This window comes from Chrysemys picta, chromosome 2, assembly GCF_011386835.1.
Source record: "Chrysemys picta bellii isolate R12L10 chromosome 2, ASM1138683v2, whole genome shotgun sequence".
NCBI classification, from domain to species: Eukaryota; Metazoa; Chordata; order Testudines; family Emydidae; genus Chrysemys; species Chrysemys picta.
In genome coordinates this window covers 144555596-144568208 of record NC_088792.1, presented here as the reverse complement: position 1 = coordinate 144568208, position 12613 = coordinate 144555596, and the positions used below count along the sequence as shown (strand labels likewise).

At 47.6% G+C, this 12613-nt stretch overlaps 1 long non-coding RNA gene across 2 annotated transcripts in view; it reads left to right on the top strand.

Moving 5' to 3' along the window:
- Positions 1 to 12369, top strand: part of LOC112059544 (uncharacterized) — a 161309-nt gene extending 148940 nt beyond the window's left edge. For both annotated transcript variants that reach the window (XR_006176755.2, XR_002888853.3), the window contains one exon: positions 10788 to 12369. This is a non-coding gene — a long non-coding RNA (uncharacterized LOC112059544). The remainder of the gene's footprint in view (positions 1 to 10787) is intronic.
- Positions 12370 to 12613: the final 244 nt, after the last annotated feature.

Genomic DNA, 12613 nt, shown 5'->3' with positions numbered 1-12613 from the left:
TAGGCCTGAAGACCATTGTCATACACTAACTGCCAAGCGCCCCGTATTTGCTGCCAAGCACCCAGAAAGATGCCGAGGGCTATCAGTCACGCTGCACCGTCGTCTTAAGATGTAAAAAATAGATTTGCTCTGTATTCATTTGCTTCCCCCTCCCTCCGTCAAATCAACGGCCTGCTAAACCCAGGGTTTTCAGTTTAATCTTTGGGGGGACCATTCTGTGTGACAGTTGTTTGTGTTTCTCCCTGATGCACAGCCACCGTTCTTGATTTGAATTCCCTGTACCTGTACGCAATGTCGTCACTCGGCCCGCACTCCCTCCTTCCCCTATTCCGTCAGATACTACTTTCGCGCCTTTTCTTTGAATTCTGGGTTGAGATCCCAATGCCCGGATGATGCAAAACAGTGTCGCGGGCGGTTCTGGGTACATGTCGTCAGGCCCCTCCCCCCTCTTCACAGCCTTTTTTCTGACCAGGCGCCATAGCTAGCACTGGGAACATGGAGCCCGCTCAGATCACCGCGGCAATTATGAGCACTATGAACACCACGCGCATTGTCCTGGAGTATATGCAGAGCCAGGACATGCCAAGGCGAAACCCGGACCAGCCGAGGAGGCGATTGCAGCGCGGCGACGAGAGTGATGAGGAAATTGACATGGACATAGACCTCTCACAAGGCACAGGCCCCAGCAATGTGGAAATCATGGTGTCACTGGGTCAGGTTCATGCCGTGGAACGCCGATTCTGGGCCCGGGAAACAAGCACAGACTGGTGGGACCGCATCGTGCTGCAGGTGTGGGACGATTCCCAGTGGCTGCGAAACTTTCGCATGCGTAAGGGCACTTTCATGGAACTTTGTGACTTGCTTTCCCCTGCCCTGAAACGCCAGGATACCAAGATGAGAGCAGCCCTCACAGTTGAGAAGCGAGTGGCGATAGCCCTGTGGAAGCTTGCAACGCCAGACAGCTACCGGTCAGTCGGGAATCAATTTGGAGTGGGCAAATCATAGAATCATAGAATCATAGAATATCAGAGTTGGAAGGGACCTCAAGAGGTCATTTAGTCCAACCCCCTGCTCAAAGCAGGACCAATTCCCAGCTAAATCATCCCAGCCAGGGCTTTGTCAAGCCGGGCCTTAAAAACCTCCAAGGAAGGAGACTCCACCACCTCCCTAGGTAACGCATTCCAGTGTTTCACCACCCTCCTAGTGAAATAGTTTTTCCTGATATCCAACCTGGACCTCCCCCACTGCAACTTGAGACCATTGCTCCTTGTTCTGTCATCTGCCACCACTGAGAACAGCCGAGCTCCATCCTCTTTGGAACCCCCCTTCAGGTAGTTGAAGGCTGCTATCAAATCCCCCCTCATTCTTCTCTTCTGGAGACTAAACAATCCCAGTTCCCTCAGCCTCTCCTCATAAGTCATGTGCTCCAGACCCCTAATCATTTTTGTTGCCCTCCGCTGGACTCTTTCCAATTTTTCCACATCCTTCTTGTAGTGTGGGGCCCAAAACTGGACACAGTATTCCAGATGAGGCCTCACCAATGTCGAATAAAGGGGAATGATCACGTCCCTCGATCTGCTGGCAATGCCCCTACTTATACAGCCCAAAATGCCGTTAGCCTTCTTGGCAACAAGAGCACACTGTTGACTCATATCCAGCTTCTCGTCCACTGTGACCCCTAGGTCCTTTTCTGCAGAACTGCTACCTAGCCATTCGGTCCCTAGTCTGTAGCAGTGCATGGGATTCTTCCGTCCTAAGTGCAGGACTCTGCACTTGTCCTTGTTGAACCTCATCAGGTTTTTTTCGGCCCAATCTTCTAATTTGTCTAGGTCCCTCTGTATCCGATCCCTACCCTCTAGTGTATCTACCACGCCTCCTAGTTTAGTGTCATCTGCAAACTTGCTGAGAGTGCAGTCCACACCATCCTCCAGATCGTTAATAAAGATATTAAACAAAACTGGCCCCAGGACCGACCCTTGGGGCACTCCGCTTGAAACCGGCTGCCAACTAGACATGGAGCCATTGATCACTACCCGTTGAGCCCGACGATCTAGCCAGCTTTCTATCCACCTTACAGTCCATTCATCCAGCCCATACTTCTTTAACTTGGCGGCAAGAATACTGTGGGAGACCGTATCAAAAGCTTTGCTAAAGTCAAGGAATAACACATCCACTGCTTTCCCCTCATCCACAGAGCCAGTTATCTCATCATAGAAGGCAATTAGGTTAGTCAGGCACGACTTCCCCTTCGTGAATCCATGCTGACTGTTCCTGATCACTTTCCTCTCCTCTAAATGTTTCATAATTGATTCCTTGAGGACCTGCTCCATGATTTTTCCAGGGACTGAGGTGAGGCTGACTGGCCTGTAGTTCCCCGGATCCTCCTTCTTCCCTTTTTTAAAGATGGGCACTATATTAGCCTTTTTCCAGTCATCTGGAACCTCCCCCGATCGCCATGAGTTTTCAAAAATAATGGCTAATGGCTCTGCAATCTCACCCGCCAACTCCTTTAGCACCCTCGGATGCAGCGCATCCGGCCCCATGGACTTGTGCACGTCCAGTTTTTCTAAATAGTCCCGAACCACTTCTTTCTCCACAGAGGGTTGGTCACCTTCTCCCCATGCTGTACTGCCCAGTGCAGCAGTCTGGGAGCTGACCTTGTGCGTGAAGACAGAGGCAAAAAAATCATTGAGTACATTAGCTTTTTCCACATCCTCGGTCACTAGGTTGCCTCCCTCATTCAGTAAGGGGCCCACACTTTCCTTGATTTTCTTCTTGTTGCTAACATACCTGAAGAAACCCTTCTTGTTACTCTTAACATCTCTTGCTAACTGCAACTCCAAGTGTGATTTGGCCTTCCTGATTTCACTCCTGCACGCCTGAGCAATATTTTTATACTCCTCCCTGGTCATTTGTCCAATCTTCCACTTCTTGTAAGCTTCTTTTTTGCATTTAAGATCAGCAAGGATTTCACTGTTTAGCCAAGCTGGTCGCCTGCCATATTTACTATTCTTTCTACACATCGGGATGGTTTGTTCCTGCAACCTCAATAAGGATTCTTTAAAATATAGCCAGCTCTCCTGGACCCCTTTGCCCTTCATGTTATTCTCAGGGGATCCTGCCCATCTGTTCCCTGAGGGAGTCAAAGTCTGCTCTTCTGAAGTCCAGGGTCCGTATTCTGCTGCTCTCCTTTCTTCCTTGTGTCAGGATCCTGAACTCGACCATCTCATGGTCACTGCCTCCCAGGTTCCCATCCACTTTTGCTTCCCCTACTAGTTCTTCTCTGTTTGTGAGTAGCAGGTCAAGAAAAGCTTTGCCCTTAGTTGGTTCCTCCAGCACTTGCACCAGGAAATTGTCCCCTACACTATCCAAAAATTTCCTGGATTGCCTGTGCACCGCTGTATTGCTCTCCCAGCAGATATCAGGGTGATTAAAGTCTCCCATGAGAACCAGGGCCTGCGATCTAGCAACTTCTGCTAGTTGCCAGAAGAAAGCCTCGTCCACCTCATCCCCCTGGTCTGGTGGTCTATAGCAGACTCCAACCACGACATCACCCTTGTTACTCACACTTCTCAACTTTATCCAGAGACTCTCAGGTTTTTCTGCAGTTTCATACCGGAGCTCTGAGCAGTCATACTCCTCTCTTACATACAATGCAACTCCCCCACCTTTTCTGCCCTGCCTGTCCTTCCTGAACAGTTTATATCCATCCATGACAGTACTCCAGTCATGTGAGTTATCCCACCAAGTCTCTGTTATTCCAATCACATCATAGTTCCCTGACTGTGCCAGGACTTCCAGTTCTCCCTGCTTGTTTCCCAGGCTTCTTGCATTTGTGTATAGGCACTTAAGATAACTCATCGATCGTCCCTCTTTCTCAGCATGAGACAGGAGTCCTCCCCTCTTGCACTCTCCTGCTTGTGCTTCCTCCCAGGATCCCATTTCCCCACTTACCTCAGGGCTTTGGTCTCCTTCCCCCGGTGAACCTAGTTTAAAGCCCTCCTCACTAGGTGGGGGCTGCTGTGATCCAGTTTGCCAGGGCAATGAAAGACCTGGTGATAGCAAGGGTAGTGACTCTGGGCAACGTGCAGTCAATAGTGGATGGTTTTGCTGAAATGGGATTCCCAAACTGTGGCGGGGCCATAGACGGAACCCATATCCCTATCTTGTCACCGGAGCACCAAGCCACCGACTACGTAAACCGCAAGGGGTACTTTTCAATGCTGCTGCAAGCCCTGGTGGATCACAAGGGACGTTTCACCAACATCAATGTGGGATGGCCGGGAAAGGTACATGATGCTCGCGTCTTCAGGAACTCTGCTCTGTTTCGAAAGCTGGAGGAAGGGACTTTCTTCCCGGACCAGAAAGTGACCGTTGGGGATGTTGAAATGCCTATCGTGATCTTGGGGACCCAGCCTACCCCTTAATGCCATGGCTCATGAAGCCGTACACAGGCAGCCTGGACAGGAGTCAGGACCTGTTCAACTACAGGCTGAGCAAGTGCCGAATGGTGGTGGAATGTGCATTTGGACGTTTAAAAGCGTGCTGGCGCAGCTTACTGACTCGCTCAGACCTCAGTGAAAAGAATATCTCCATTGTTATTGCTGCTTGCTGTGCGCTCCACAATATCTGTGAGAGTAAGGGGGAGACCTTTATGGCGGGGTGGGAGGTTGAGGCCACTCGCCTGGCCGCTGATTACGCGCAGCCAGACACCAGGGCGGTTAGAGGAGCACAGCAGGCTGCGGTGCGCATCAGAGAAGCTTTGAAAACGAGTTTTGTGACTGGCCAGGCTACTGTGTGAAACTTCTGTTTGTTTCTCCTTGATGAACCCTCCAAACCCCCCCCCCCCCGACCCGGTTCACTCTACTTCCCTGTAAACCAACCACCGCACCCCACCCCACCCTCCCCTCCCCAATTCGAGCACCACTTGCAGAGGCAATAAAGTCATTGTTTTTTCACATTCATGCATTCTTTATTAGTTCCTCACAGAAGTAGGGGGATAATTGACAAGGTAGCCTGGGATGGGTGGGGGAGGAGGGATGGAAAAGGACACACTGCATTTTAAAACTTTCATAGAATCATAGAATCATAGAATATCAGAGTTGGAAGGGACCTCAAGAGGTCATCTAGTCCAACCCCCTGCTCAAAGCAGGACCAATTCCCAGCTAAATCATCCCAGCCAGGGCTTTGTCAAGCCGGGCCTTAAAAACCTCCAAGGAAGGAGACTCCACCACCTCCCTAGGTAACGCATTCCAGTGTTTCACCACCCTCCTAGTGAAATAGTTTTTCCTGATATCCAACCTGGACTTCCCCCACCGCAACTTGAGACCATTGCTCCTTGTTCTGTCATCTGCCACCACTGAGAACAGCCGAGCTCCATCCTCTTTGGAACCCCCCTTCAGGTAGTTGAAGGCTGCTATCAAATCCCCCCTCATTCTTCTCTTCTGGAGACTAAACAATCCCAGTTCTCTCAGCCTCTCCTCATAAGTCATATGCTCCAGACCCCTAATCATTTTTGTTGCCCTCCGCTGGACTCTTTCCAATTTTTCCACATCCTTCTTGTAGTGTGGGGCCCAAAACTGGACACAGTATTCCAGATGAGGCCTCACCAATGTCGAATAAAGGGGAACGATCACGTTCCTCGATCTACTGGCAATGCCCCTACTTATACAGCCCAAAATGCCGTTAGCCTTCTTGGCAACAAGAGCACACTGTTGACTCATATCCAGCTTCTCATCCACTGTGACCCCTAGGTCCTTTTCAGCAGAACTGCTACCTAGCCATTCGGTCCCTAGTCTGTAGCAGTGCATGGGATTCTTCCGTCCTAAGTGCAGGACTCTGCACTTGTCCTTGTTGAACCTCATCAGGTTTTTTTCTGCCCAATCCTCTAATTTGTCTAGGTCCCTCTGTATCCGATCCCTACCCTCTAGTGTATCTACCACGCCTCCTAGTTTAGTGTCATCTGCAAACTTGCTGAGAGTGCAGTCCACACCATCCTCCAGATCATTAATAAAGATATTAAACAAAACCGGCCCCAGGACCGACCCTTGGGGCACTCCACTTGAAACCGTCTGCCAACTAGACATGGAGCCATTGATCACTACCCGTTGAGCCCGACGATCTAGCCAGCTTTCTATCCACCTTACAGTCCATTCATCCAGCCCATACTTCTTTAACTTGGTGGCAAGAATACTGTGGGAGACAGTATCAAAAGCTTTGCTAAAGTCAAGAAATAACACATCCACTGCTTTCCCCTCATCCACAGAGCCAGTTATCTCATCATAGAAGGCAATTAGGTTAGTCAGGCACGACTTCCCCTTCGTGAATCCATGCTGACTGTTCCTGATCACTTTCCTTTCCTCTAAATGTTTCATAATTGATTCCTTGAGGACCTGCTCCATGATTTTTCCAGGGACTGAGGTGAGGCTGACTGGCCTGTAGTTCCCCGGATCCTCCTTCTTCCCTTTTTTAAAGATGGGCACTACATTAGCCTTTTTCCAGTCATCTGGGACCTCCCCCGATCGCCATGAGTTTTCAAAAATAATGGCTAATGGCTCTGCAATCTCACCCGCCAACTCCTTTAGCACCCTCGGATGCAGCGCATCCGGCCCCATGGACTTGTGCACGTCCAGTTTTTCTAAATAGTCCCGAACCACTTCTTTCTCCACAGAGGGCTGGTCACCTTCTCCCCATGCTGTACTGCCCAGTGCAGCAATCTGGGAGCTGACCTTGTGCGTGAAGACAGAGGCAAAAAAATCATTGAGTACATTAGCTTTTTCCACATCCTCGGTCACTAGGTTGCCTCCCTCATTCAGTAAGGGGCCCACACTTTCCTTGATTTTCTTCTTGTTGCTAACATACCTGAAGAAACCCTTCTTGTTACTCTTAACATCTCTTGCTAACTGCAACTCCAAGTGTGATTTGGCCTTCCTGATTTCACTCCTGCACGCCTGAGCAATATTTTTATACTCCTCCCTGGTCATTTGTCCAATCTTCCACTTCTTATAAGCCTCTTTTTTGCATTTAAGATCAGCAAGGATTTCACTGTTTAGCCAAGCTGGTCGCCTGCCATATTTACTATTCTTTCTACACATCGGGATGGTTTGTTCCTGCAACCTCAATAAGGATTCTTTAAAATACAGCCAGCTCTCCTGGACCCCTTTGCCCTTCATGTTATTCTCCCAGGGGATCCTGCCCATCTGTTCCCTGAGGGAGTCAAAGTCTGCTTTTCTGAAGTCCAGGGTCCATATTCTGTTGCTCTCCTTTCTTCCTTGTGTCAGGATCCTGAACTCGACCATCTCATGGTCACTGCCTCCCAGGTTCCCATCCACCTTTTGTTTCCCCTACTAGTTCTTCCCTGTTTGTGAGCAGCAGGTCAAGAAAAGCTTTGCCCCTAGTTGGTTCCTCCAGCACTTGCACCAGGAAATTGTCCCCTACGCTTTCCAAAAATTTCCTGGATTGCCTGTGCACCGCTGTATTGCTCTCCCAGCAGATATCAGGGTGATTAAAGTCTCCCATGAGAACCAGGGCCTGCGATCTAGCAACTTCTGCTAGTTGCCAGAAGAAAGCCTCGTCCACCTCATCCCCCTGGTCTGGTGGTCTATAGCAGACTCCAACCACGACATCACCCTTGTTGCTCCCACTTCTCAACTTTATCCAGAGACACTCAGGTTTTTCTGCAGTATCATACCGGAGCTCTGAGCAGTCATACTCCTCTCTTACATACAATGCAACTCCCCCACCTTTTCTGCCCTGCCTGTCCTTCCTGAACAGTTTATATCCATCCATGACAGTACTCCAGTCATGTGAGTTATCCCACCAAGTCTCTGTTATTCCAATCACATCATAGTTCCCTGACTGTGCCAGGACTTCCAGTTCTCCCTGCTTGTTTCCCAGGCTTCTTGCATTTGTGTATAGGCACTTAAGATAACTCAATGATCGTCCCTCTTTCTCAGCATGAGACAGGAGTCCTCCCCTCTTGCGCTCTCCTGCTTGTGCTTCCTCCCAGGATCCCATTTCCCCACTTACCTCAGGGCTTTGGTCTCCTTCCCCCGGTGAACCTAGTTTAAAGCCCTCCTCACTAGGTTAGCCAGCCTGCTGGCGAAGATGCTCTTCCCTCTCTTCGTTAGGTGGAGCCCGTCTCTGCCTAGCACTCCTTCTTCTTGGAACACCATCCCATGGTCGAAGAATCCAAAGCCTTCTCTCCGACACCACCTGCGTAGCCATTCGTTGACTTCCACGATTCGACGGTCTCTACCCCGGCCTTTTCCTTGCACAGGGAGGATGGACGAGAACACCACTTGCGCCTCAAACTCCTTTATCCTTCTTCCCAGAGCCACATAGTCTGCAGTGATCCGCTCAAGGTCATTCTTGGCAGTATCATTGGTGCCCACGTGGAGAAGCAGGAAGGGGTAGCGATCCGAGGGTTTGATGAGTCTCGGCAGTCTCTCCGTCACATCGTGTATCCTAGCTCCTGGCAAGCAGCAGACCTCTCGGTTTTCCCGGTCAGGGCGGCAGATAGATGACTCAGTCCCCCTGAGGAGGGAGTCCCCGACCACCACCACCCTCCTCCTCCTCTTGGACTCTTTAACTCTTATTGAAGGCCAGCCTTCTGATGCTTGGGCGATCATCTGGGGTGGAGTGACTGGGTGGACGGAGGCCCCCCCACCGTGTTCTTGGGCGTGTTGGTGAGGAGGCTATGGAACTTGGGGAGGAGGGCTGTTGGTTACACAGGGGCTGTAGCGGCGGTCTCTGCTCCTGCTGCCTTTCCTGCAGCTCAACCATACGCTCGAGCATATCAGTTTGATGCTCCAGCAGACGGAGCATTGACTCTTGCCATCTGTCTGCAAGCTGACGCCACCTATCGTCTTCAGCCCGCCACTTGCTCTTTTCATCCCGCCATTCAGCCCGCCACCTCTCCTCTCGTTCATATTGGGCTTTTCTCATCTCCGACATTGACTGCCTCCACGCATTCTGCTGTGCTCTATCAGCGTGGGAGGACGTCTGCAGCTCCGTGAACATATCGTCCCTCATCCTACATTTTCTCTTTCTAATGTTCACGAGCCTCTGCGAAGGAGAAACATTTGCAGCTGGTGGAGGAGAAGGGAGAGGTGGTTAAAAAAGACACATTTTAGAGAACAATGGGTACACTCTTTCATTACAAGGTCGCATATTTCGGCTTGCAGGCAGCCATGGTAGGCCACAGTGTTTTGGCTTTTTTAACCTTCTTAACATGCGGGAAAGGTTGCAAACAGCAGCGCATTTCCCATATCAAGGATGAATTGGGTTGTCCATTTAAAATGGGTTTTCAATGTAAAAGGAGGGGCTGCGGTTTCCCGGTTAACATGCGGCACAAACACAAGTAAACCACCCCCCCCCACACACACACACGATTCTCTGGGATGATCACTTCACCCCTCCCCTCCACCGCGTGGTTAACAGCAGGGAACATTTCTGTTCAGAAGAGCAGGAACGGGCGCCTCTGAATGTCCCCTTAATAAAATCACCCCATTTCAACCAGGAGAGCTTTCTGGAGATGTCCCTGGAGGATTTCCGCTCCATCCCCATACACGTTAACAGACTTTTCCAGTAGATGTACTGGCCGCGATTGCCAGGGCAAATTAATCATTAAACACGCTTGCTTTTTTTTTTGTAATGTTTACAAATATTTACAAAGTTACACTCACCAGAGATCTCCTGTGTGCCCTGAGGGTCTTGGGTGAGTTCGGGGGTTACTGGTTCCAGGTCCAGGGTCACAAACATATCCTGGCTGTTGGGGAAACCAGTTTCTCCACTTCCTTGCTGCTGTGAGCTACCTACAGTACCTCCATCCTCATCTTCCTCGTTCCCCGAACCGTCTTCCCTGTGTGTTTCTCCAGTGAGAGAGTCATAGCACACGGTTGGGGTAGTGGTGGCTGCACCCCCTAGGATCGCATGCAGCTCCGCGTAGTAGCGGCAAGTTTGCGTCTCTGCCCCGGACCTTCCGTTTGCTTCTCTGGCTTTGTGGTAAGCTTGCCGTAGCTCCTTAATTTTCACGCGGCACTGCTGTGTGTCCCTGTTATGGCCTCGGTCCTTCATGGCCTTGGAGATCTTTTCTAATACTTTTCCATTTCTTTTACTGCTACGGAGTTCAGCTATCACTGCTTCATCTCCCCATATGGCGAGCAGATCTCGTACCTCCCGTTCGGTCCATGCTGGAGTTCTTTTGCGATCCTGGGACTCCATCACGGTTACCTGTGCTGATGAGCTCTGCGTGGTCACCTGTGCTCTCCACGCTGAGCAAACAGGAAATGAAATTCAAACATTCGCGGGTCTTTTCCTGTCTACCTGGTCAGTGCATCTGAGTTGAGAGTGCTGTCCAGAGCGGTCACAATGAAGCACTGTGGGATAGCTCCCGGAGGCCAATAACGTCGAATTCCGTCCACACTACCCCAATTCCGACCTGCAAAGGCCGGTTTTATCGCTAATCCCCTCGTCGGAGGTGGTGTAAAGAAACCAGTTTAAAGGACCCTTTAAGTCGAAAGAAAGGGCTTCGTTGTGTGGACGTGTCCAGGCTTAATTCGGTTTAACGCTGCTAAAGTCGACCTAAACCCGTAGTGTAGACCAGGCCTAAGAGTGGTCCCATTGAAGTCAGAATCCACCATGAAATCAAAGGGACTATTCACATTAGTATGGACTGCCCATGTGGGTAAAATAACCAGGGTTTGGCCCAGAGATTTGAACGACTTACAAAATATATCCAGCTTGCATGCTACAAAAGCCTGAATCCAGTGTTTTCTTTGCTTTAGGAGGGTTTTCCACAGTAAGGAAGCCAGAAGCACATCTGCAACAGTTCTAATAAATGCAAGTATGAGATTTTTCAGTGCTGAAATAAGCAAGAGGAGGGATAGGGATAAACAGGAAATATCCTCCTCTGTTGAAGACTTGTTTGTTTATTTCTTATTGTTTTTGGAAATTGCATTCAGAATATTACATTCTTTTATTATTATTTTTTTCCTGGAATGCAGATTCTCTCTATTGTTGTTTTATAACTTTTGATTTATAGAATAATACAAAGGATGTTGAAAACTGCACCATCTATTAAGATACAAGATGAACTCCCAATAGGCTAGAATTTCTCTCTAGATATGGTACTGGTGGGAAACCCTAGTGACCAACACTATATCCTACAGTTTCTTGGTCCTATAGCTTTGACGCTGTGTCCTGGGCTATCACAGTGGGATCTGCTGGCACAAACTCAGTGAATCCTAATGAGAATTTTTACAAAGGTTAGTTTGTTTGTGTGCTGTTGAATGATCCTCTCTGCCTGGTTAGTGGGAGACATTACTGGGAAAGTAAATGGATTTTTTTTTTTCTGGGCAGTCTGCCTTTAATGAGTTCTTACTTATGTGGCAATGAGAGAGCTGCACGGGTTAAAATACTCATTAGACAATCAGATTGATTGACTTCTGTGGCCCAATAACATAATTGTCTTTCTGAAACCAACAGAGAAGGAACAAATAAAATTGTACATAAACATGGAAAAATAGTGCAACCCCAAGTGTTACCTAATAATTCTTTGTTGGTGGTTTTGTTGTTTTGTTTTTGTTTTTTTGTGAATAGGAGTTATAAAGTATTATCAATGTCAGAACTTAATTAACATGTAAAATACGCAACAAACATATGCTTGGGTATATGCTATTAACTAAGGCATAGAGAAAAGAAATTGGCCAGTTACTGAGACTTGTTTTGTATGCTCTTGTGTCAAAGTAACAATTGTAAGGAAGGTTTGTGACCAAGTATGCTTAGTGCAAGCACTGCCAAAGGAACACTAAAGACCATCACAAGTTCAATGAAGCTAAATGACTCTTTCAATTGGGTGGTAAAGAAAATAATGAGAAATGCTTTTAGTCTCAAATAACAGCTAATAGAAAATCAACAAACAACTTCAGCATACATCCTTAATGTGGCAGAGTTCTGTAAAACATTCTGAACAGCACAAAATAAAAAAAAAAACCTGTTTACTCCTGAGGAGTAAAACCTGAGAGCTGTTCTAAGCAAATCAATTGCCAACTATCCACATGCAACATGATTAACTTTGCATTTGAGGTAGAGATATGCCAAATTGCTTTCTAGAAATGTACCTGCCTTACATAATACAGATAATCAGTATTTCCAAATCTAAAGTGCTTCTCCCTGATTTGGAGTATTGGTTCATACTATCAGTCTCAATTATCCATTTATCCAGACTGCTGCAGAAATAAAGAGAGAAAATGGAAGTTGGAGAAATATGTCACTTCCAAAACAAAGCTGAATGCTGTAAAATATCAACTGCCCTGAACTCCCACTGAAGTCAATAATAATAATAATAATAATAATAATAATAATTAATAATTAATACTTAGCATAAAATTTGTATGGAAAACGGTTTTACCGTCTTGAGAAAAAATTCAATATTTCAATTTTTTTCCTATTTCAAATAATGAAAAATTCAAAATCTTGAAAATGTTCATGAAATGAATATAAAAAAACTCTTTTGAAATATTGTATTTTGATCATTTAAAATATATATATTTTGATGTTGACCTTTTTTATTTAAAAAATATAGTAAATTGTTTTTTCTTAATAAAGTAAT